We start from the raw sequence: 22,597 nt of genomic DNA on the forward strand, positions 1-22,597 counted from the left end.
GGAAATAGCTGAACTTCTTGGAAGAACCAACCCCATGATTTCATAGTAGCTGGTTAACATCAGTATTAAAATTTAACTTTTCATATCTATAATTAAAAGTAAATTACAGCCCTTAAATGTGTTAAAGTTTCACTACAGAAAATGCATTTCAGCATTTTAGTGAAAATTCCATTTCAGTAAATTGTCTGAAGGGCAGAGAAATAGTAATCCATCTTAAGACGTCACTTTAGCCTTTATTTTCCTTAAACAAATCTTCAAAAGTCATATCACAGACACAAAACATGAAATGATCTTTATATAGCAGCCTATTCCAACAAGTTTTTATGAAGATATATGCAATGGGCTCTCAGCAAAAATTCCTGAGAAGAAGCTCAAGTGCAGTTAATGTCAGAATCTTAAGAAAAAAAGACTGAATAAATTTTGGAAACTAAATAAGACTAAAATCTAGGGAAACTTGTCTGTTACTATTACATGAATATGAGCTTTATCATAGGATAGTAATGCGGACTTCATTTTAGCTTTTGGTCTTAATTATCTTAGAGAAAAAATAATAGATACAAATATATTTATATTCAGCCAATTTATATGAATTTAAATGACAAAAAAATTAATGATCACTTAAACGTATTAAAAATGGAGCAGTCTAAGAGTGCCTGGGTGGCTCATCCAGCTAAGCATCAGACTCATTTTTTTTTAAGATTTTATTTATTTATGAGAGACAGAGAGAGAGAGAGAGAGAGAGTCAGAGACTCAGGCAGAGGGAGAAGCAGGCTCCACGCAGGGAGCCCGAAGTGGGACTCCATCCCAGGGCCTGGGGTCACGCCCTGAGCCAAAGCCAGACACTCAACCTTTGAGCCATCCAGGTGTCCCAAACATCAGACTCAGCTCAGGTCATGATATCAAACCCTGTGTTGGGCTCCATGTTGAGCATGAAGCCAGCTTAAGATTCTCTCCCTCCACCTCTACCCTACCCACCCCCTACCCCCACTTCAGGTGTTCTCACACCGTCTCTCTCTCTTAAAAAAAAAAAAAAAATGGGGCAGTCCCTCAATGAATACTTCTTAATTGATTGAAAATAAATCATTCATCAACAGGGAAATGCAAATCAAGACCACAATGAGATATCACTTTACACCAATCAGAATGGCTAGAATCAAAAAGATGAGAAACAATAAGCGTTTGCAAGGGTGTGAAGAAAAAGGAACCTTCATGCACTATTGGTGGGGATGCAAACTGGTACAGCCACTCTGGAAAACAGTATGGAGGTTCCTCAAAATATTAAAATAGAATTACCATAGAATCCAATAATTCCACTATTGGGCATTTACCAAAAGAAAACAAAAACACTAATTTGAAAAGTTATATGCACCCCTGTGTTTACTGTAGCATCTTTTACAATAGTCAAGATATGAGAGTTATCCAATCTTCTATCGACAGATGAAGGACTGAAGATGTGGTATATATACACAATGAAATATCACTGGGCCATTTGTGACATGAATGGATCTAGAGGATATTATGCCAAGAGAAATAAGTCAGAGAAAAATGCCATATGGCTTCACTTACATGTGGAATCTAAAAAAACAAAACAAAACAAAAAAAACAAAAGAAATGAATAAGAAAAAAAACAAAACAAAAACAAAAACAAAAAGCAGAAAGAGACCTATAAGTACAGACAACCGATGAATGCCAAGGGGGTGAAGAGACGAGAAAAGTAGGTGAGGGAGTGTGGGAGATACAGGATTCCAATTATGAGATGGATAAGTCATGGGGACAAAAGTCTTGGTCAATAGTGTTTAATACAGTGAACGGCATGTAAATAGCATCATATGGTGACAGTAGCTACACTCGTGGTGGTGAGCATAGTATAACATATAGAAATGTTGAATCACTGTGTTGTACACCCGAAACTAATGTCTAATGTCACACTGCGTGTCATTTATATTTCAAGTAAAAAAAAAAATTCCATAATAGAAAATGACAAAAAATAAATTTAAAAATGCTAAAAACAATTCTAGCACTTATTCACTATTTTATTTATTTTTAAAGATTTTATTTTTTTATTCATGAGAGAGAAAGGCAGAGACACAGGCAGAGGGAGAAACAGGCTCCCTCCGGGGAGCCCATTGCCGGACTCGAGCCCAGGACCCAGGATCACGACCTGAGTCAAAGGCCGATGGTAAATCACTGAGCCACCCGGATGTCCCCATTTATTCAGTATTTTAATGTGAAAAATTAATGTATCTGTTTTCAGTGAAACACCTTAAAATCCTGATTATAGATATGGTATAGGATATCAAAAGGTATACGCTAATAGAAATAACACCGATTCTCAAAATAGGCAACAGAAGCTATAACAGCTATAAAATACAATCATCTTATGAATACTTTTTCATAAGAACAGATATTATTAGGGGGTGAAAAGCCCAACTCCCTCTGTAACAGTTAAAAATCAATATTGAAAGTGACAGAAACAATTCAAATTAGTTTAGGCAAAGTTATGGCTTCATATAATTGAAGATTCCACTTACAAGTTTTCAGATAACTATTTGTCAAGTAGTTTCAAAGTTGTGACCAGAGCAAAGTACCCAGCTCTGCTTTTCTCAGCTCTGCTTCTGTGGTGTTAACATCCTTGGGGACCTCACGGGTTTGCTGAGTTACTTTTACATTCTTCTTCTAGAGTCAAAGCCCCAGAACTGAGACCAGTTGGCTCTCACCAATGTGAAAAGCATCATGTTTTCATTCCTTTTTTTTTATTATAAATTTATTTTTTATTGGTGTTCAATTTGCCAACATACAGAATAACACCCAGTGCTCATCCCGTCAAGTGCCCCCCTCAGTGCCCGTCACCCAGTCACCCCCACCCCCCGCCCTCCTCCCCTTCCACCACCCCTAGTTCGTTTCCCAGAGTTAGGAGTCTCTCATGTTCTGTCCCCCTTTCTGATATCTCCCATTAATTTTTTCTCCTTTCCCCTTTATTCCCTTTCGCTATTTTTTATATTCCCCAAAATGAATGAGACCATATGTTTGCCCTTCTCTGATTGACTTATATCATGTTTTCATTCTTGAATTATGGCCAAGAGGATGCTATGCCCATCTACCCTACACTTACTGGTTAAACTGCCCAGGGCCCCACACATCCCACTGGGAGCATTCTCACCTAAATTATGGGCTAAAAAATCTGAGTCTCGTTAGGGCAGACAAGGGCTGGATGCGGGAGCTAGAGAAGCTACAGGTATATACTAAAAACTACCAATCTTCAGGCATTTACAACAACAAAAAGCATTTTAATGTCAGAAGAGGCTTTGTTACCGGAATATGGTATAAAGACAATTGCACACAAGATAAATGGCCTGCCAAAACAACATTTCTAAAAGCTCTGAGACACTATTAACCTTACCTCTAATTTTTAAGCTGTTTGCTTTTTGGCAATAGCAAAGTGAAGATAAAATTCAGCCATTTAAATTTCAAAACACAGATACAGAGTGCCCCTAATGAAACACGTTGCTCCATATTTTATAGTCACCGTCTATTTGCACAAAAAATATGCCACAGGCAAATGATTCAATTAAATGCACATAATAAAGCTATATAGTTGACATGATATCACAACTGGAGGGGAAAAATTACATAGTCTGTTAACTGGCAGCTTCCATAAACGTGCAATATCAAAAAGACAATATAGAACATAAAAAGGAGAGTGTAATATTTCACTTAAGTGGGATGACTCCTTGACGGAACAGGAATAGAAATAAAACCCCAAATATCTTTTAAAAACATTCACCATCACTAGTATTCAAGTTTTACTAGTAGTTGTCCAGAAAGAAAATAGAAGCACGAATGCAATATTGTTAATGCTTTCCACAGCGGGAATGAAAAGCCAAGAGCCCTCAGTTAGATTTTGAAGCTGATGAATATTAAAATAAGAAAATCAAATGCACCGCATGTGTGAATGGGAACCGAGACTCTTCAGAATCCCAATTTCACATTTGCAGTCAATTTATCTCTTCACCCTCCTGAAGTAGATAAATTGAATATTGCAGTTAATAGTTGGATAGTGCTTTTGAATAAAGCCAAGCATCTGTCTATTCAGCAAAGGTACATATGCCACTGTGTCTTCCATCAGATCCCACCATCTCTTTTTGTAAGTGTAACAGCTCAGAAGAAGAAACAAATGTCAAATTTGCCAATGATTTTTCTTTCTCAGTTGCCTTTTATAGTCGAGAGTAATTTCTATCAGACATAAGATCCAGAGGGATGCACTTAGGTTCTGTCAAAAATCTACATTTACATTCTTACAGATGGTAGATTCTTTTTTTCCTTCAAGTGATGGAACAATGCCATTGGCCAATGTCTTCAAAACATTTGAGTATATATGTATTCTCAAAATTAAAAAGATAGGAAAATTGGGAGAAACAAGTAATCTGTTGGGTAACCTTAAATAAGAAGGTATTTAAAAATTTAGCTTCTTCATTATAACTAATAAATGTGACACAACAGCATACATGAATGTGGGTAACAGTTATTAAGTATTTCTACCTTGGTGAGTTCGATAGCAGTTAATAAACAGACTTGACATCTTGTCAGGCATTCAGCAAGATAATACCCCCGTTTTAAATTTATTCTGGAAAAGCCAAAGGTAAAAAAAAAATTAATAGGGCACCAGAGAGCCCTGTCTCAGAAGCCCATGTGGTCAAATATTTGGGGGGAAAGATAAAACTCTCATTCTTGCTGACTAACTTTATTTCCCATAATGTATTTTTTTCAACAAATGCTAATCAACGTGTATGAAGTCCCTGCTGTTTATTAAGATAATGTGCAGAATTATGGTGGTGATATAAAGATAAGAAACCTACTGTGCTAGTTCTCACATATTTTTGAGATCTACCAGGAATGACTCGTGTGAATAGATACGTACAGGCAGTCCCCAGAGTGGGAATAAAGATAGGGTGTGAAAGGATAATCCATCTCAAGAAGGCTGAGGGGTAAGTAGGGAAGAAATAAAGACTGAGTTCGATTTCAGGGAAGGGGGTGTGCAGAGGGTGTAGTGTGGATGGAACCCTTCCAACCACAGACACGGGCACGGAGGTCTGGCTGCATCAAGTATCACAATTGTAAATGCACATCCCATTTCTGAGCCCTGCTAACAGGCAGGTGCCAAAATGCAGATTATTTTTAAAAGTAATTTATTTCATATGCAGATTATATAAAACTCACCAGGGTCTGGAGCTGCATCTCATAACCAAACAATTAACATTTCTACAGTGAAACACAAACATCGTAATAAGTGAGCAAACAGAGTCAAAATGAACCTCACAACAGGTCAGGAGGGGTTTGGCTGCCAGGCATATTACAAAAAATAAATTATGCTCATAATTTATTTTAATTTAAAAATTCTAGGGGCTGGCTTCGTCGGTGAAGCGTCTGCCATTGGCTCAGGTCAGGATTCTAGGGTCCTGGAATTGAGTCCTGCTCCACAGGGAGCCTGCTTTTCCCTCTCCCTTTGCCTCTTCTCCCGCTCAAGCTCTCTCGCTTGCTCACTCTCCCTCAAATAAAATAAAAAGATAAAGTCTAAATAAGGGACTATATACTTGTAATTCTTACATTCATGTTTAATTGGGTATAATTGATAACAGCGAAAAGAGGGAATGAGGTAACATAAGTTGTAGAGCTGGGCAGAGGCTGGAGGTCAATAGAGCTCCTATATGTAGAGCCAAGGTTTGCAGATGAAGGAGATTACTCAGCAGGCCCGTGTTTCCTGCTGGGCAGGGAAGGAGGACCACCTGGGAGCTGGCACATCTCCAGGGCACGACTGCAAACAGTCCCAATGAGAAAGGGGGACAACGTGGACTGTGACAGAGAACTCAGGTGCAAAGAAATAGGAAGACATAAACATCTTGATCAGATTTTTTAATTGAAGAACAATTCACATTTGTCCTAAGAAAGCATTTAGTGGGGCATCTGAGTGGCTCAGGTGGCTGAGCATCAACTCTGGTTTTGACTAGGGTCATGATCTCAGGGTCCTGGGATCCAACCTTGCATGGGGCTCCATGTTCAGTGGAGGTCTGTTTTCTTCTCCCTTTGCCCCTCCCACACTCATTCTTTCTCTCTCATAAATAAATAAATAGGGGATCCCTGGGTGGCACAGCGGTTTAGCACCTGCCTTTGGCCCAGGGCGTGATCCTGGAGACCCGGGATCGAGTCCCACATCAGGCTCCCGGTGCATGGAGCCTGCTTCTCCCTTGGCCTGTGTCTCTGTCTCTCTCTCTCTCTCTCTCTCTGTGTGACTATCATAAATTTAAAAAATAAATAAATAAATAAAAATAATTAAAAACAAATAAATAAATCTTTAAAAAAACAGAAAGCACTTAGTACTCGACTGGAAAAAATAATTATAATATTTGAACTTGAATTCAAGAACTATAGCATGAAATAAAAAAGTGCACACCCTTTGTGACTGTACGTGTCTTTGTGTGCGTGTGGTGGGCATGTATCTCTGTATACACATATAGGCTTATTATATATAAATTCCACGAACTGTTTTGGGCTAGCGATATATACTTCCCTCTCACCATCAAGCCTTCTTTATTTCAATAGAAATATTGAACCTTATGCTTAGAGAAGAACATACTGATAATGGAAATATTGGTGATCTTTTCAGAATAGAAAATAGGGTTAAAAACTAAAATAATAAACGAAAAATTTTCCTATTTTACTTCGAAAGTATAATTATCCTCATGTTGTATCATATAACTGATCTACTTTATCTGATTACATGTGTGTTATTACCATTTCTGAAAAGTCTCTTATCAGTAAGAACATATTATCCTGCAAAGACAGAGCAAGATTGAGGACCTAGGGACCTAGGGAAGCCTGGGTGGCTCAGTGGTTGAGCATCTGCCTTTGGCTCAGGTTGTGATCCTGGGGCCCTGGGATCGAGTCCCACATTGGGCTCCCCACAGGGAGCCTGCTTTTCCCTCTGCCTATGTCTCTGCCTCTCTCTCTGTCTCTCATGAATAAGAAAGAAAGAAGAAAGAAAAGAAAAGAAAGAAAAGAAAGAAAAGAAAAGAAAAGAAGAAAAGAAAAGAAAAGAAAAGAAAAGAAAAAAAAGAAAAAGAAGAGAAGAGAAGAGAAGAGAGAGAAGAGAAAGAAGAGAAGAGAAGAGAAGAGAAGAGAAGAGAAGAGAAGAGAAGAGAAGAGAAGAAAGGAAGGAAGGAAGGAAGGAAGGAAGGAAGGAAGGAAGGAAGGAAGGATTTTAAAGAAAAAAAAAAGATTGAGGACCTAGATGCACATAGGATCCCGGGCTACCCAAGCTGTATCCTGCCCACCAACATCCCATCAGCTCACCCAGGGGGAGGCTGATGTCCAGCCTGCTCCCTCCCTCCTCAAGGTCTACATCTTGGAAACGGGCTCTGCTGTCAGTCTGGAGTAAGGGCTTGTCTCTCTAAATTGATTTTTTGCATTGACTGAATTTTTGTCATCATTATGGGACAAAGGAGACTCAGTGTCCTCAGAGGAGGGCCACTTATGCACTCTCAAAGGCATCTCTGTGCTTAGCCCGAGCCTCATCTAAACCACTCTTCACTTGCTAATTACCTCCGTAGCTGTAACCATATGAAGAACCACTGCTTCATCATGTACCTTCCACATAAGAGCATCATGCAGTGAAAACAGCACGGATACTGCTTCTTGGGGTCAGAGGACATGATCATCTGGGTTCTACATCTCTGGCTTTGTGCTGTATGGACAGCCGTGTGATGGACCCATACTGAAGGTAAGGAACCAGGTTCTGCGGAAACAAGTTACTCAAGGGACCGCTACAACTATGGACTGAAGCAGAAGTCATCATATCCTTACGAAGAGAAACACATTGAAACATTTACAAATTGAGCTAAATTCTGAAAATGACTATAATGGAACTTGTACTCATAGAGTGAGAAACCACAACTTAAAAGTTCATTATATAGGTCACTAACACATAAAATTTCCTTTAATATGGCCCAATTTCTGGTTTCAGTTTGAAGTACATTATTTGTACATATTTTCAGGAAATTTGGGACCACTGTGAGTCAATTTGAAGGATTTTTATATTTTTTTTAAGATTTATTATTTTTTTTGAGAGAGAGAGAGCAAGCAGAGGCAGAGGAAGAGGAAGAGGGAGAAGCAGACTCCCCACTGAGCAGGGAGCCTGATGTGGGGCTCAATTTCAGGACCCTGAGATCATGACCTCTGCCAGAGATAGATACTCCACTGACCGAGCCACCCAGGCACACAAATTTGAAGTTTTAACTGGAAGAAAATTTTCATAATCCTTAAGTATATAAAAAAAATGAATTTTGTATTTCAGGATATTAAAAGCCACTTCAAGATTAAAATAGCATATCTATGAGAAATAAAGACCTTACAGTTCTTCCTTGATTTCATATATAATAGTTATTTTAATAACTATGAACACTTTTCAAGCTTCAGTATTTTAAGCCATGTAGAAATCCTCTGGTGAAAAACAGGTCTACAGGCAGATATTGTACAGGTACTTTAGAGTACAATACTGTCTACAGGTATATTGCACTTTAGAGTGAAAACTCGTAGTAGTGAAAAGAAAATCAATCTTAAAAACATTTGTGAACCCCTAAGTGCACTTATATGCACAGACAAAGATTTACATTTATATCAATGTGATACATGCATATGAATCGAGTGTCATGAGGTAAATGAAGAATAAAATGTACAAGAAGACTAATGGTTCTTTGAAGACAACAACCACCACTGACAAAAAGCAGGTTCACACCAAATAATATAGATTTTTGATTCATTGAAAATAACTAAAAACCAGTGTAGAAAGAATGCTTTCTAAAATTTGGATTACTGAAGTATAACATGCTTAGTGCTTGGTTCCAAGGAAAGCAGCTAGCATTTAGGTTATGGCTTAGGGTGGGCACGGCAGCAACAGAGGCAATCTGGAATCCCCGCCACTCCTCCTTCAGCCTCAGAAATTTCTGTAGACCACTACAAGGAAAGACTCAGTGGGTCATCAGACAGGGACATAGCAGGAAATACAGAGAGATATTCGCTCCTTGTAAATATAGAAACTGAGGCATGCACATATGAGAATCTCTTGACTGTCACTGACATCTTTCTACTTCAGACCATTTCTTCTCCAGTCAGTGCAAATAAATTGGTGTGAGCCATGGGTGACAGTGCCTGCCTCCTGCACCCATGGGCATCCTTGCCAGGCTGGGTCTCTAGATTCACTACCCCGCCTGAGCTGCTGGTGACAGTGACACTGTCCTGCTGGGGGCCAGCCATTCTGCTTACTTCTTACATCCACTGGAAGAGGGACAGGACTGGTCCAGCAGGAGAGCTCAGGGAGACGGCATGCCAGCACACAGGTATAGATTGACATGCAAGTGAGGACACCATGCTATGCCAAAGAGGATTTGGGGAGGCTGATGGTGACATGGTACATCACACAAACAATAAATAAAATAAGTGAGACATTACAGAATGTAGGCCTAAATATTAACAGTGGTTATTTTTAGTGGATTATGATATAGGTGATAATGTTATCACTTTTCACGTTCTATATTTTACTCATTTTTATCATTAAGAAATGTATTATTTTCAACAAAAATTTTAGGAAAAGAGTGACCGCAGATTTAGCTCTCAGTTTTCTGAAAGGGGAAAATATAAAAGTAGTCTTTCTCAGAAAACCAATGCTGGTGGTGTCACAATTCTGGACTTTAAGCTGTACTACAAAGCTGTGATCATCAAGACAGTATGGTGCTGGCACAAAAACAGATTAGAGAACCCAGAAATAGGCCCTCAACTCTATGGCCAACTCATCTTTGACAAAGCAGGAAAGAATATATCCTGGAAAAAGGACAGTCTCTTCAATAAATGATGTTGGGAAAATTGGACATCCATGTGCAGAAGAATGAAACTAGACCATTCTCTTACACAAGAAACAAAGAGAAACTCAAAATGGATGAAAGATCTAAATGTGAGACAAGATTCCATCCAAATCCTAGAGGAGAACACAGGCAACACCCTTTTTGAACTTGGCCACAGTAACTTCTTGCAAGATACATCCATGAAGGCGAGAGAAACAAAAGCAAAAATGAACTATTGGGACTTCATCAAGATAAAAAGCTTCTGCAGAGCAAAGAAAACAGTCAACAAAACAAAAAGACAACCTACAGAATGGGAGAAGAGATTTGCAAATGACGTATCAGATAAAGGGCTAGTTTCCAAGATCTATAAAGAACTTCTTAAACTCAACAGCAAAGAAACAACCAATCCAATCATGAAATGGGCAAAAGACATGAACAGAAATCTCACAGAGGAAGACATAGACATGGCCAACATGCACATGAGAAAATGCTCTGCATCACTTGCCATCAGGGAAATACAAATCAAAACCACAATGAGATCCCACCTCACACCAGTGAGAATGGGGAAAATTAACAAGACAGGAAACCACAAATATTGGAGAGGATGCGAAGAAAAGGGAACCCTCTTACACTGTTGGTGGGAATGTGAACTGGTGCAGCCACTCTGGAAAACTGTGTGGAGGTTCCTCAAAGAGTTAAAAATAGACCTGCCCTACGACTCAGCAATTGCACTGCTGGGGATTGACCCCAAAGATACAGATGCAATGAAACTCCGGGACACCTGCACCCCGATGTTTTTAGCAGCAATGTCCACAATCGCCAAACTGTGGAAGGAGCCTCGGTGTCCATCGAAAGATGATGGATAAAGAAGATGTGGTCTATGTATGCAATGGAATATTCCTCAGCCATTAGAAATGACAAATACCCACCATTTTCTTCAATGTGGATGGAACTGGAGGGTATTATGAGTGAAATAAGTCAGTTGGAGAAGGACAATCATCGTATGGTTTCACTCATACGTGGAATATAAGAAAGAGTGAAAGGGATTATAAGGGAAAGGAGGGGAACTGAGTGGCAAAATTAGAGAGGAGACAAACCATGAGAGACCCCCTAACTCTGGGAAATGAAAGGGGAGATGAAGGGTATGGTGGGATGCAAAGGGTTGCAGAAGGGGAGGTAGGCAGGGCGATGAGGTAACTGGGTGACGGGCACTGAGGAGGGCACTTGATGGCATGAGCACTGGGTGTTATATAACATGCTGGCAAATTGAATTTAAATTTAAAAATGCGGGATCCCTGGGTGGCGCAGTGGTTTGGCGCCTGCCTTTGGCCTGGGGCGCGATCCTGGAGACCCGGGATCGAATCCCACGTCGGGCTCCCTGCATGGAGCCTGCTTCTCCCTCTGCCTGTGTCTCTGCCTCTTTGTCTCTCTCTGTGTAACTATCATGAATAAATAAATAAAATCTAAAAAAAAAAAAAATAAATAAAATAAATAAATAAATAAATAAATAAATTTAAAAATGCAAAAAAATAAGAATGAAAAAAATAAAAGCAGTCATTTTCAGTTATGTATATTTAATAATAAATCACTGATGAGAAAAACAAAATCTATTTTAGGTCTCACAGAGAAGCAAAGAAGTAGTTTTCAGCAAGGTCCTTATAGATTGTTTTCTAAAAATATTACGTTTTTAACATAAAAATACTGTTCTTCCCTTTGGTAGAAGCAGTGACGTGGCTTTTGGTGCAGTTTCCTTAACGAATTCTGCAGGTAACTAAATCACAGATGGCAGCAAGCCCCTTCGGTTCCCTGCGGGATGGGTTGATGCTCCTGTGCACTTAGTACGTGTACAGAGGTAAAGAGGCAAAACTCCTTAAATAATATTTTGTAAAACCAAGGCCTGATATAGATTTGTTAATAAAGAGTACATGCTATTGATTCCTGACAAGGTTCTAAATACAGATATTTTTCACCACGGCCCTATCCACGTGACTCAGCAGTACACGAAGCCAAAGTTAGGACTGACTCACCTACCGCTGTCCAGAAAGGACGAGGGCCCGGATACCCGCAACAAACCAATCCAGGAAAGCCAGGAAGAGAGTAAACGCTTCCCTAGAAATAAAGGGGTCTGTTTTCATGCATATGAAAGTGGGTAATCAGGGACCCACAGTCCAATGCATGATCACAGCCAGATCATTTGCATCTTGGACATACATTTGAGGATAATTATATGGTAGACCAACCTTGAGCCTTAAATATTCCAACAAAGTATACAATGACTGACTTTAAGAAGTTCCATTCTTGCTAAATTTTTGGAATAAATTAAGAAAATGCATATCTCAGGGAAAATTAATGAGATTCATGCCGCATAGATACAGTAAGGAAGATGGTTAAACACTGGAAGATATTACACGCGCTGATGATTACGATCTTTGGAGTAAGTGAAGTGATCAGAGCCAGTTTTCCGATAAAGCTTCTTGCCATTCGATTAAACCATATGAAGTCACTGTGTTTTTTAATCTTCCGAACCACCAACCCCCGCCCCCCGCCCTTTCAGGTGGCAACGTTAAGCATTTCAAACTAATAGTTCATGACCACAAACTTCTTTCCTATGCTTATGGGAGGACACTTGGATTTATTGCTTATAACAGGCGTTAGAATCCAGACACTAAATATGCCTACATGCATGCCTGGTATCGATTCTCTTATTACGGAAGCAGAATGCACTTTACCTACTGCCACCTGGCATCCTTCCTTCTGTTCTCAGGAGTCTCTAGATCTGTGATGTGGACATTCTGACAGCTATTGTACCTACTCTGGATGTGGGGCATGTGACCCAAGTAAATCCAATAATCACTAGCCGCAGGTATTGGCTGGTTCAGAGGCGGGTGTGGGATGAGGATGCGCTGGGTAGAGAAGAATTGGGGCTCTGTTGGAAATGCAAAGGATATAAATCTGGGAGCATGCAGGCCATGGAGAGGGCAGGAGTCATAATGACATCAGGTCTTAAAACGCAGGGCAGGATCACCAAGGCCTTGGATCAACCATTTCCTGAGGAATTCTGGACACTCAGGGTCATAAGCCAATAATGCACTTTATTGTTTATGCTAATGTGAGTTATATTTATGGTTACTCTCACTAGAAGGGGTCTAGCGCATGCGTCAAAGTAGAGAGAGATGTGTGTATAAAAAATCATTAAAAACATACTACACATAAATATTATGCAGGCTATTGGTAAATTTATCATACTCTATCACTTTAAAATGTATATTTAAAATCATATATAAATATGTGTGTATAAATATTTTATTATTTTCTTTTCTTCTAGGGTGGACACCCAATGAATTAAAAAAAAAAAAAAACAAGTAGGGGGGATGCATGCTAGGTTTGGATTTCTGATCCAATCTGTGAATGCTACTTCGTTGAGATTTTCCTGCTGTGATGGGTGTAAACAGTTGTCAGATAAGTTGAGAGGAGCATCACCGACCTTACAACATTTCAAAGATCCATAACTCCTCAGTTCTCTAAGTGATGGAAATCCTCCTTATTCTTAATGACCCAAAAGTCATTCCAGTCACTAATTATAAGACAGAACTGCCTCCACGACGGTTTCTCTAATTTTGATGTAAGAGCTTCACTGTTCAGACAAACAGAGTAACAGCTGATGGTACCTGACAGGCTTTCAGAGGGTCTGGGGTCAGGCTTAAAAGCTTTCGAAGTGAGAAAAGGATGTAATCATTAAAGAAGTAGCAGCTGATAGCGTGATTCAATCTGCTTTAAGTAGAAAAAAAAAAAACAAACAGCGACAGAAGCTGTCAGAGAGGCCCTGGATGCATCTCTAGCAGAGCATCCATCATTTCAGGCGTTGGAGGGGCAGCTTCGTGTGTGCAGGCCCAGCAGAGGGAGACATCAAGAGGTTGGACTTAGAGGATCTCGCTGTTGATGAAGCAATTTGAAAAATCCCACCTCATCCGGGTCTTGCAACAAACCTGCACAGTGTGAAAGGCAATTATTATTATGCTCATTTCGGAAATGATGAAAGGTAGGCTGATGTCCTGTGTTGCTTTAGCGCAGCCAGATTGCTACTCAACAGTGGACGTGGGATCCTAGCTCAGAGCCGGCTGCTGATCCTCAGAAGTTGCACGGGCTTCCGTCTCATGATACGAACCAGGAACCACAAATGTGGTTCACTCAGGAACCACAAATACGCACTAAATCTAAAAAAAAACAGATGCTACTATAATTTAAAATGGAAAAAAAATTTTGACTATTTTGCCAAATCTGACTCAAATAGTTTCCAGTTATATCACTTGGATCTGATACAGCTTTGCTCACCTTGTTTCAAAAGACAGGTTTTTTTTGTTTGTTTGTGTTTTGTCTTTTCTCTCATGTCCTTTCACTCCATACCTGCAAGGGAGGAACCGCAAACAGATGTGTTTTTTCTTCCCATTTCCCTGGCACGCGGAATGGCCCTCTGACCCATGTCTGGGCCACTGATGGAAATGAAGAGATCAGATGGTGCTTCTGATGAGTGTAGCTCCCCTCTAGTGAAGAGGGTTGCCCCCCAGACAGCTGTGCCCTCTTCCGGCTCCAAGTCCAGGGTGCAGGGCTGCAAAGGCAGCAGACACCCTACCACCACCCCAGGTGGGGGAGGAAACCAGCCCCCTGGCCCCGAGCCCCGATGAGTATCCACTGCTGACAACATGCTACAAGCTGCCCAACGCTGGGTTTGTCTTGGGGTGCAGAGGGGGATGCTGTAGGTTTAACTGTTACTGATATCCGCTCAACCCCAAATATCCAGATTATGCTCCTTTGGTCCCTGAAACACTCAAAACCATTTGCAACCTGCTAGGTCGGCCTTATGCTTCAAGTTAGAATGGACACAAGGCATCATCAGGCATCGCCTGACCTGAAGGCAAACGGGTATCCCCTTAACCAAATGGAACACTGTGTGTCCACCTGCTAATACCCTTCAGGGGCTTGGCGTTTCCCTCGGGCGACAAGTACCTTGTTGTACGGATTTTGTCTGCAGCCTCACACCGTGTGTCCTGCCCCCGGCCCTTTGCTGCAGGAGGCACATGCTGCCCCATGGTGGCAGCCCCCACCCCCACCCGCGACCTCCCATTGGCACCTGTGCTCTCTCCTGACCCACGCTGCTGTGGCACTGCCTGCTGAAGGCCATGCACACGTGTCAGGTTTCTCTGCACAATCTCTTACACGAAGCTTTGCCTGACACCTGTAACCTAAACCCGTGTGTCTCTAATCTCCTCAGACACAGTCTTAATGCTTATGCAGCAATAACATCACACATTTTATTTAGCACAGAGGTTATATTAATGCCACAGGTGGGCAGCAGGGTCGATAGAATTGATTTCTCTGTAAAAAAAAAAAAAAAAGTGATTCTGTTCATCACGTCCGTCTTTATTGATACGTAGTCATCAGGGATGAGAGTCATCAAAGAGGATGGGTTACATCCTGAAAACTTCCCTTTGCTGTGTATGAATAAAGGTCTTTTCTCAAGAATTCCCAAAGTATCTCTGCATCGTGTCAGCAGGATTTGGCAAACGAGCTCACACAGACTGAATCCCGCCCACGGGCTGTTGCAATAAAGCTTTATCAGAACACAGCCACTCATTTGTTTATGTAAGATCCAAGGCCACTTTTGCCCTACAAAAGCAGAATCCAGTAGTTACCACAGAGATCCACACAGTCCACGAAGCCTCAACTATTTATTATATGGCCCTTTATAGAAGAAAAAAATGCTTAAAACCTTGCTAGTCGGTTAAAACAACCACCTAGGGGCGCCTGGGTGGCTCAGTTGGTTCCTGTGGGACACTTCATTTCAGCTCAGGTCACGATCTCAGGTCCCCAGGTTGGGATATGTGCTGGGAGGAGGGAGGGATCTGCTTGAAATTCTCTCCCCCACTCCCCACACATGTGCATGCTCACTGCTCTCTCGCTCGCTCTCTAAAATGGATAAATAAATCTCAAAAAAAAAAAAAAAGAACTAAGAACTAAGAACTAACTAAGCTAAGAACAACTTAATAATCAAATAAATTAGGGAAACAAAATTGAACAGTTTTGTTTTTTTTTTAACAGCAAACCTTCTCTGAGCGTTGATTCCTATTACACATCATATGGATTTCAGCTATGCAGTGCCAATTTTCATATCATTTCTCTGAGTTCCCAAAATGTTTTTGACATAGGAATTTTTTTTTTTTTTTAACAGATTGCACCTCAGGCCCAGTTATCTGAGGATTGCCAGTTTGCAAATGCTGCTTTAGGAACCTGCAAGAAAATATTTTTTAACTGAATTGCAGTTTTTCCTCTAAAGTATTGCCTTCATCTGATACTATCCAACTCTGCAAATTCACTTATTATTCTAGCGATTTTCTCTGATACAATTAAGCCACTTAGCCAACTGCCCTAGCCAATAAAAGGACCACTTAGCTTCCTTGAGGTAGTAGTTACAGCATACCTTGTGTTATAAACAAGTTAGGTGGTAATTATTTGAGTGATGTGGATAATTAACATCAAAACAGCGACAAATGTACTTGAGGAGAGAATCTATGCTGTAGGATTTAAAATTATTTAATTTAATTTAAATGGAGCCAGGAATACCAGGCTTTAGTTACATTACTGTGATTGATCACACAATTATAAACCCCGTTAGATGTAGACACGACCTGCTATATTTTCTTATAGTTCTTAAATTACTGCTTTCCTCGCCCTGCAGGCTTCCCTTAGAAAATGCAACTGGCATCACTTAGACCCCTTTGAACAAACTGTTCTTTCAACTTGAAAAAACACGTTGATGACAGAAAAAGAAGATAAATTACCAAAAAATTAGGGGCTTAGAAGTGTGCACAACTTATTTGGTGATTCCCTTCATTTCATCTCACAAAAATAGTCTTAGCTAAGCGGACACATGTGTGCACCAGAGACTCCATAGGATTAGCTCACAGGGACTCATTCAGCACATAAGATCTGCAGCCTCAGCACATGGAAGTCACGCGAGCTACATGCATACTCTCACCCCAGCCCAGATGCCTTCCAGGAGCTGGAGGAGACGTGGCGTGGTGCGGAGTCAGACCACAGCTTGCCATTTCCCAACCGAAGCTTTCAAGCGAGCCAATTCTCCACAGGCAGAGCCAGCCCAGGTGGGCACACTCAAGGAACAGTGTGCCCCAGTTTGGCAACAGGTTACTGGACGTCCCCTGGTCCACAGCCCCTTCTCTGACAGTGTCTAAAACATCCTCTGTGGTCAATGCTCTTTGTCCTTGCCCTATTAATGCAACCGAGAGCACTATTAATACTATCTATAGAGGTAGATGTTGCTTTGAATGATTCACCTGCTGGATATCTTTAATGTACTTAACAAAAAAAAATAATTGAAAATTCTTAAATATGCAAAATACTACAAGAAATAAAATAATACATCTGGGCAGAGGGCAGGTAACATCTGAGAAAGCTTAGGTAGTTGAAATCTGTATTGAGAAAGGTTCTGCCAAATCTCTCAAGTTCTCAGCTCAACCGTGTCCTCGCTCATCTGTTATATAACAGCACCACCACCAACAGTGTACCTTTCTGTAAATCAGGACCAAAGACTTACCTAAAATGGAAAAAAAAAAAAAAAAAAAACAAAACTAAAAGATGTTCTATTTTTTTTTTTTTTAATGATGACCCATTTTAGGTCTAGTGAGAGTTGTGATGGTCTCATCATCATTGGTCCACCCTTGAGCACACTCCTCCCATACAAAGGCACGCAGAGATGTGGAAATACACGCAAAGAATTTGCTCTCAGAGCAGAGGACGGAGAACTATTGTCAAGAGTGTCTATGCTGCAAACTTCGATGCTGGTCTAGGAGTCTGTCTATCTACCACACAGGTACCTAAGCACAGCTGCTAACATACATTTACGTGATTAATAATTCCTCAAGAATAAACAATTTACATGACATGTCTCCGAATGCTCTGAGATATAAAATTCATTGTGAGCTTACCTTCAACTATAAGCAGCAAGAAACTTTAGGACATGGAATTTATCTCTTCAACCATGATTCTCATGCTTCTATGCACTCATCATCAAAACGGAATCATAATTAAAAAGAATTATGTTCCTTTGCATGAAAAATTTATTACCTGAAATATATCATTCCACCGGAATTTAAATAAGCTTATATGAGAAATTAAGCTACTGTGGGGAATATAAAGCCTCACATGCACGGAGACCTACGTAGCACAGACATCTTACATATATACCTTTAGCATTTTTACAACTTGAGTTGATTCTTAAAAATTGCAGTCAGAATCGCTGACAAGGGAAAATTATTTCGACTCTTCATTTTTAAAATAGTATAAATATGTCCACAAAACTGTTTGGTGTCACCGGATAGTTACATTATAAAATATAACATTGTAAAAATATTGTTATTTTTAATATTTTAAAATATTGAGGTAGCAAATATTTATGGAGAGCCTACTGTGCCATAGCACTGTGATAGATGCTATAAATATACTAGCAGATGAAAGCAACAGGTTCTTTATCTCTCTGGAGCCTACATTCTTCTAGGAGCAAAAGGAATTTAAAATATAGGAATACATGTACATACACACTAGATATTTTTTCATAAAAATATACACACGCTATATATATTTTCAATAGATATATATACCTACTATATATTTTCATAAAATGCAAATTACAGTTATGTATTTCTCCTTTAAACTTAGTATTTGTTTTTCTGAAATATCATCTTCCACTTTTAACTTCCACGTTTAAATAAAAATTTCATTCAATACTACTTCGATTTAAAAGACATTATTCTGTGCCTATTTCCATATGTTTCTACTTCTATTTCCATGAATTCAAAATATTATTAGACCACTAAAATGCACTTCTCCTTGCTGTCACTGAAGCGATTGTTAGCCAAATTTTATCTTAATTCCTGTTTTGTTACTCCAAAATTCCAAAAGCCATTTCTTCTGCAAAGCACAAGCCTCACTTCAGAAACACATAACAGAAAATTGATTTTCATCCTGAAAATGTCAAACTTCTGCCTATAACACTCAGCTATGGTTTTCTGAAACAGCAAAGTTCAACAAGAGCCATCGACCTAGTGGCCCTTTGACACATGATGATGGATGCAATGTGTCTACTGCTTTACTGCCAGAATGTCCTCCAAGAGAAGGAGAGAATCAATGAAGAATAATACATTTAAACTGGGTAGCAGGTTTGCTTGTTTTAATGTATTAAAAGAGAAAATACTGGCATTTCACTTCTCTGGGGACTTTATATACTCTGTGATTAACTCTTTTCTCTCTTTCTGGCTTAGACGAGTCAGACAGACACAGATCTGCTAAAGGAAGGTGAGCACAGTCCAGAAGGTAAACTCTGTACATAGCTAATGAACTTAGGATGAAAGACAGATGGAATATCTTGTTCTTCTTCAAAGAAGAGGAAAACATATAAAAGATATAATTTTAAGAAAAGTACAACCACTACTCACCCTGGTGTCTTGGCCTTCTGTCAACCACAGGTTCTGGCAACTTCAACTGTTTCTAGTAAGTGATGATATTTCCATTTTCCTACAGGATAAAGTTACTGATCAATGTCACATCAAAAACAAAGACTCTCTTCAAGGGCAGAACATAAGAGCAATTCATTGTCTTATGAATTATACTCATATTGGAATGAATTAATGCATATTCCATAGAGTAAGTCTTACAATCATGCATGTAAGTTTTGGAAGAAGCACACCCCCCAGCTTAAAACGTAACTGTACGAATGTATGCCATCACATATGGTCCAGGTTATAGTCTTTACTCGAGAAACAGAAAATCATTTTCACCTGCAAATTTTTATGCCATTTTACCAGAGTCCTAACAAGGAAGCACAGTATAAATTCTCCTTCAATGACACTTTAAAACTATGGTGTTTTAAAATATGATAAATAGATTGAAGACAAATAAGGACAACTCTGTAGATCAAAGGCTACATTTGAGCCTACACCAAACTTAACTTTCAGAATGTTATGCTACATCATCATTAGCTTTGGTTCACAAACTGTGCATCTCCTTTTTCAAAGGAGAAATGGATAATTTTATGATACGGTGATGCACATTTTTAAAACATTTAAGTATTGAGTTATAATCTGCCTCAAAGTTGAAGAGCATGTCTTAATTATTCATCGTCTACAGTTCCACAGGTGATTGTGTGCTGTGTGTGTACATATCAGGATATAGGCACAGAAATAGTTGAAAATAGCTATAGTTTGTTTCAAACACTTAAACATGTTTTCTTGAAACTTCATAGAATATGATACTAACAGGTGCACTTCATTAATGGAAAAAAAATGTGTTTCGCAGAACCAAACTTTGTGAACTATTGAAAAAGTGGAAATGAATACACAAAAAATTTAGATAATACTTCTAAAATGACTTACAATTACTAGTAGCAAGTATAGTGTCACAAGAAAGGTGAGAACTAATAACAATCTAGAACATACCACTGAAATTTGATGACAATGTGTTTTTATGAATATACAGAACATTATCTACACAAATTAAAAATCAAGAAATCCACAAAAGTCGATCTCTACACCTCTTTGACAATTAAGAACTATCTGACTTTAAGGACAAATAAATAGGAGAGTTTTTAAAATTAAAAATAAACTAAGCAGCATATTCATCTGTCCTTTCACAATAAAATGTAAGCTCAACATCCATCTATAAAATATATCATTATGGATGGCGTTTGATAGGATCTTCACCACTCTCCACAGCCATTCTGCCTTCTTGTGGCATCTGGGACATTTTTGCACATTTCTAAGGCTCTATAGAACACATTTTGTAAACTTTTGACATAGATTGGTCCCTAACATACTTTATTAAGAACTATAAAGAAGAACATTGCATGGACTGAATAAAATTGAGCTTCTCAGGTGATTTGATCAAAAATCACCATAGAAGAGTACAATTATTACAGTAGACTCTTGATAGTACTTGGGCTCTGAGTATTGCTTCCTTTGAGTACTTCCTTTGAACCAGAAATACCTAGATTTTCCCTAGGAGTTTCTTATGTTTCTGAAGAGTTGCTTAACCCTCATTAATCCCATTTTAAACAAACCATTTTATTTTTATTTATTTTTTTAAGGATTTTAATTATTTGAGAGAAAAAGAGAGCATAAGCGGGGGCGGTGAAGGGGCAGAGGGAGAGGAAGAAGCAGATTCTTCACTGAGCAAGGACACCGTGATCATGACCTGAGCCAAAGGCAGATGCTTAATCAACTGAACCACCTGGGCGCCCCAAACAAATTGTTCTATACTGAACTTTGAGTCTATTTGGTAACACAGTGGAGTTGCACATCCTGATTTCTGAGTAATAATTACACACATAAAATATAGCAGAAATTGTAGTAGAGTTGTAGTATTTAATGCCTTGAGAGTGAGGAGAGGAGATAGGGGCACCTGGGTGGCTCAATGGTGGAGCATCAGCCTTCAGCTCAGGTCATGATCCCGGGGTCCTGGGATCGAGTCCTGTATCAGGCTCCCTGCATGGAGTCTGCTTTTATACCTAAGTCTCTGCCTCTCTCTGTGTGTCTCTCATGAATAAATAAAGAAAAAATCTTCTCTGTGTGTCTCTCATGAATAAATAAAGAAAAAAATCTTAAAAAAAAGAGTGAGGAGACAGAAAATGAATAAAACAGAAGTTTGCATAATTTCATTTTATGTAAAATGTAATTATGTACAAATAATTTCATGTGAAAGTGGATATACTTAACCACTATATTTGTGAACACCAAAAAGTTACTTAAATTTTTACTTTTTTATTTTTTATTTATTTTATTTTTTTTAATTTGTACTTTTTTAAACACATATCACTACTCCTACATTTGGGGAGTTATAAATTAGAGCTTAACAGAATGGTCCTGGCACAAAAACAAACACATAGATCAATACACATTATGGAGAACCCAGATATAAACCCTCACCTACATGGTCAATTAATTTGTGACAAAAGAGGCAAAAATATACAATCGAAAAGATTGTCTCTTCAACACATAGTGTCTGGAAACCTGGACATATATATATGCAAAAGAATGAAACTGAGCCACTTCCTTATACCATTCACAAAAATAAACTCAAAATGGAATAAAGACCCAAATGTGGGACCTGAAACCATAAAACTCCTAGAAGAAAACATAGGCAGTAATTTCTTTGACATCAGCCATAGAAACATATTTCTAGATAGGTTGCCTCAGGCAAAGAAGACAGAAGTAAAAATAAACTATTGGGACTGCATCAGAATAAAAAGCTTCTGCACGGTGAAGGAAACAATCAACAAAATGAAAAGATAAACTACCGAATGGGAGAAGATATTTGTAAATGACATATCTGGTAAACGGTTAGTATCCAAATATGTAAGGAACTTCTACAACTTAAGATGAAATAATAATCTGATTAAAAAATAGGCAGAGAAGCTAAATAGACATTTTTCCCCAAAGACATCCAGATGGCAAACAGAAACATGAAAAAATGCTCATTATCACTCATCATCAGGGAAATGCAAATTAAAACCACCATGAGATATCACCTCACACCTGTCAGAATGGGTGAAATCAACAGCACAAGAAACAACAGGTGTTGGTGAGGATGCAGAGAAAAAGGATCCCTCTTGCAGTGTTGTTGGGAATGCAAAGTAGTGCAGC

General features: G+C 39.1%; 1 long non-coding RNA gene across 1 annotated transcript in view; it reads right to left on the minus strand.

Moving 5' to 3' along the window:
• Positions 1-19,477, minus strand: part of LOC140619086 (uncharacterized) — a 273,781-nt gene extending 254,304 nt beyond the window's left edge. The window contains exon 1 of the long non-coding RNA XR_012019004.1: positions 19,397-19,477. This is a non-coding gene — a long non-coding RNA (uncharacterized lncRNA). The remainder of the gene's footprint in view (positions 1-19,396) is intronic.
• Positions 19,478-22,597: the final 3,120 nt, after the last annotated feature.

The sequence above is a fragment of the Canis lupus genome, chromosome 27 (assembly GCF_048164855.1).
Source record: "Canis lupus baileyi chromosome 27, mCanLup2.hap1, whole genome shotgun sequence".
In the NCBI taxonomy this organism is placed as follows: Eukaryota; Metazoa; Chordata; class Mammalia; order Carnivora; family Canidae; genus Canis; species Canis lupus.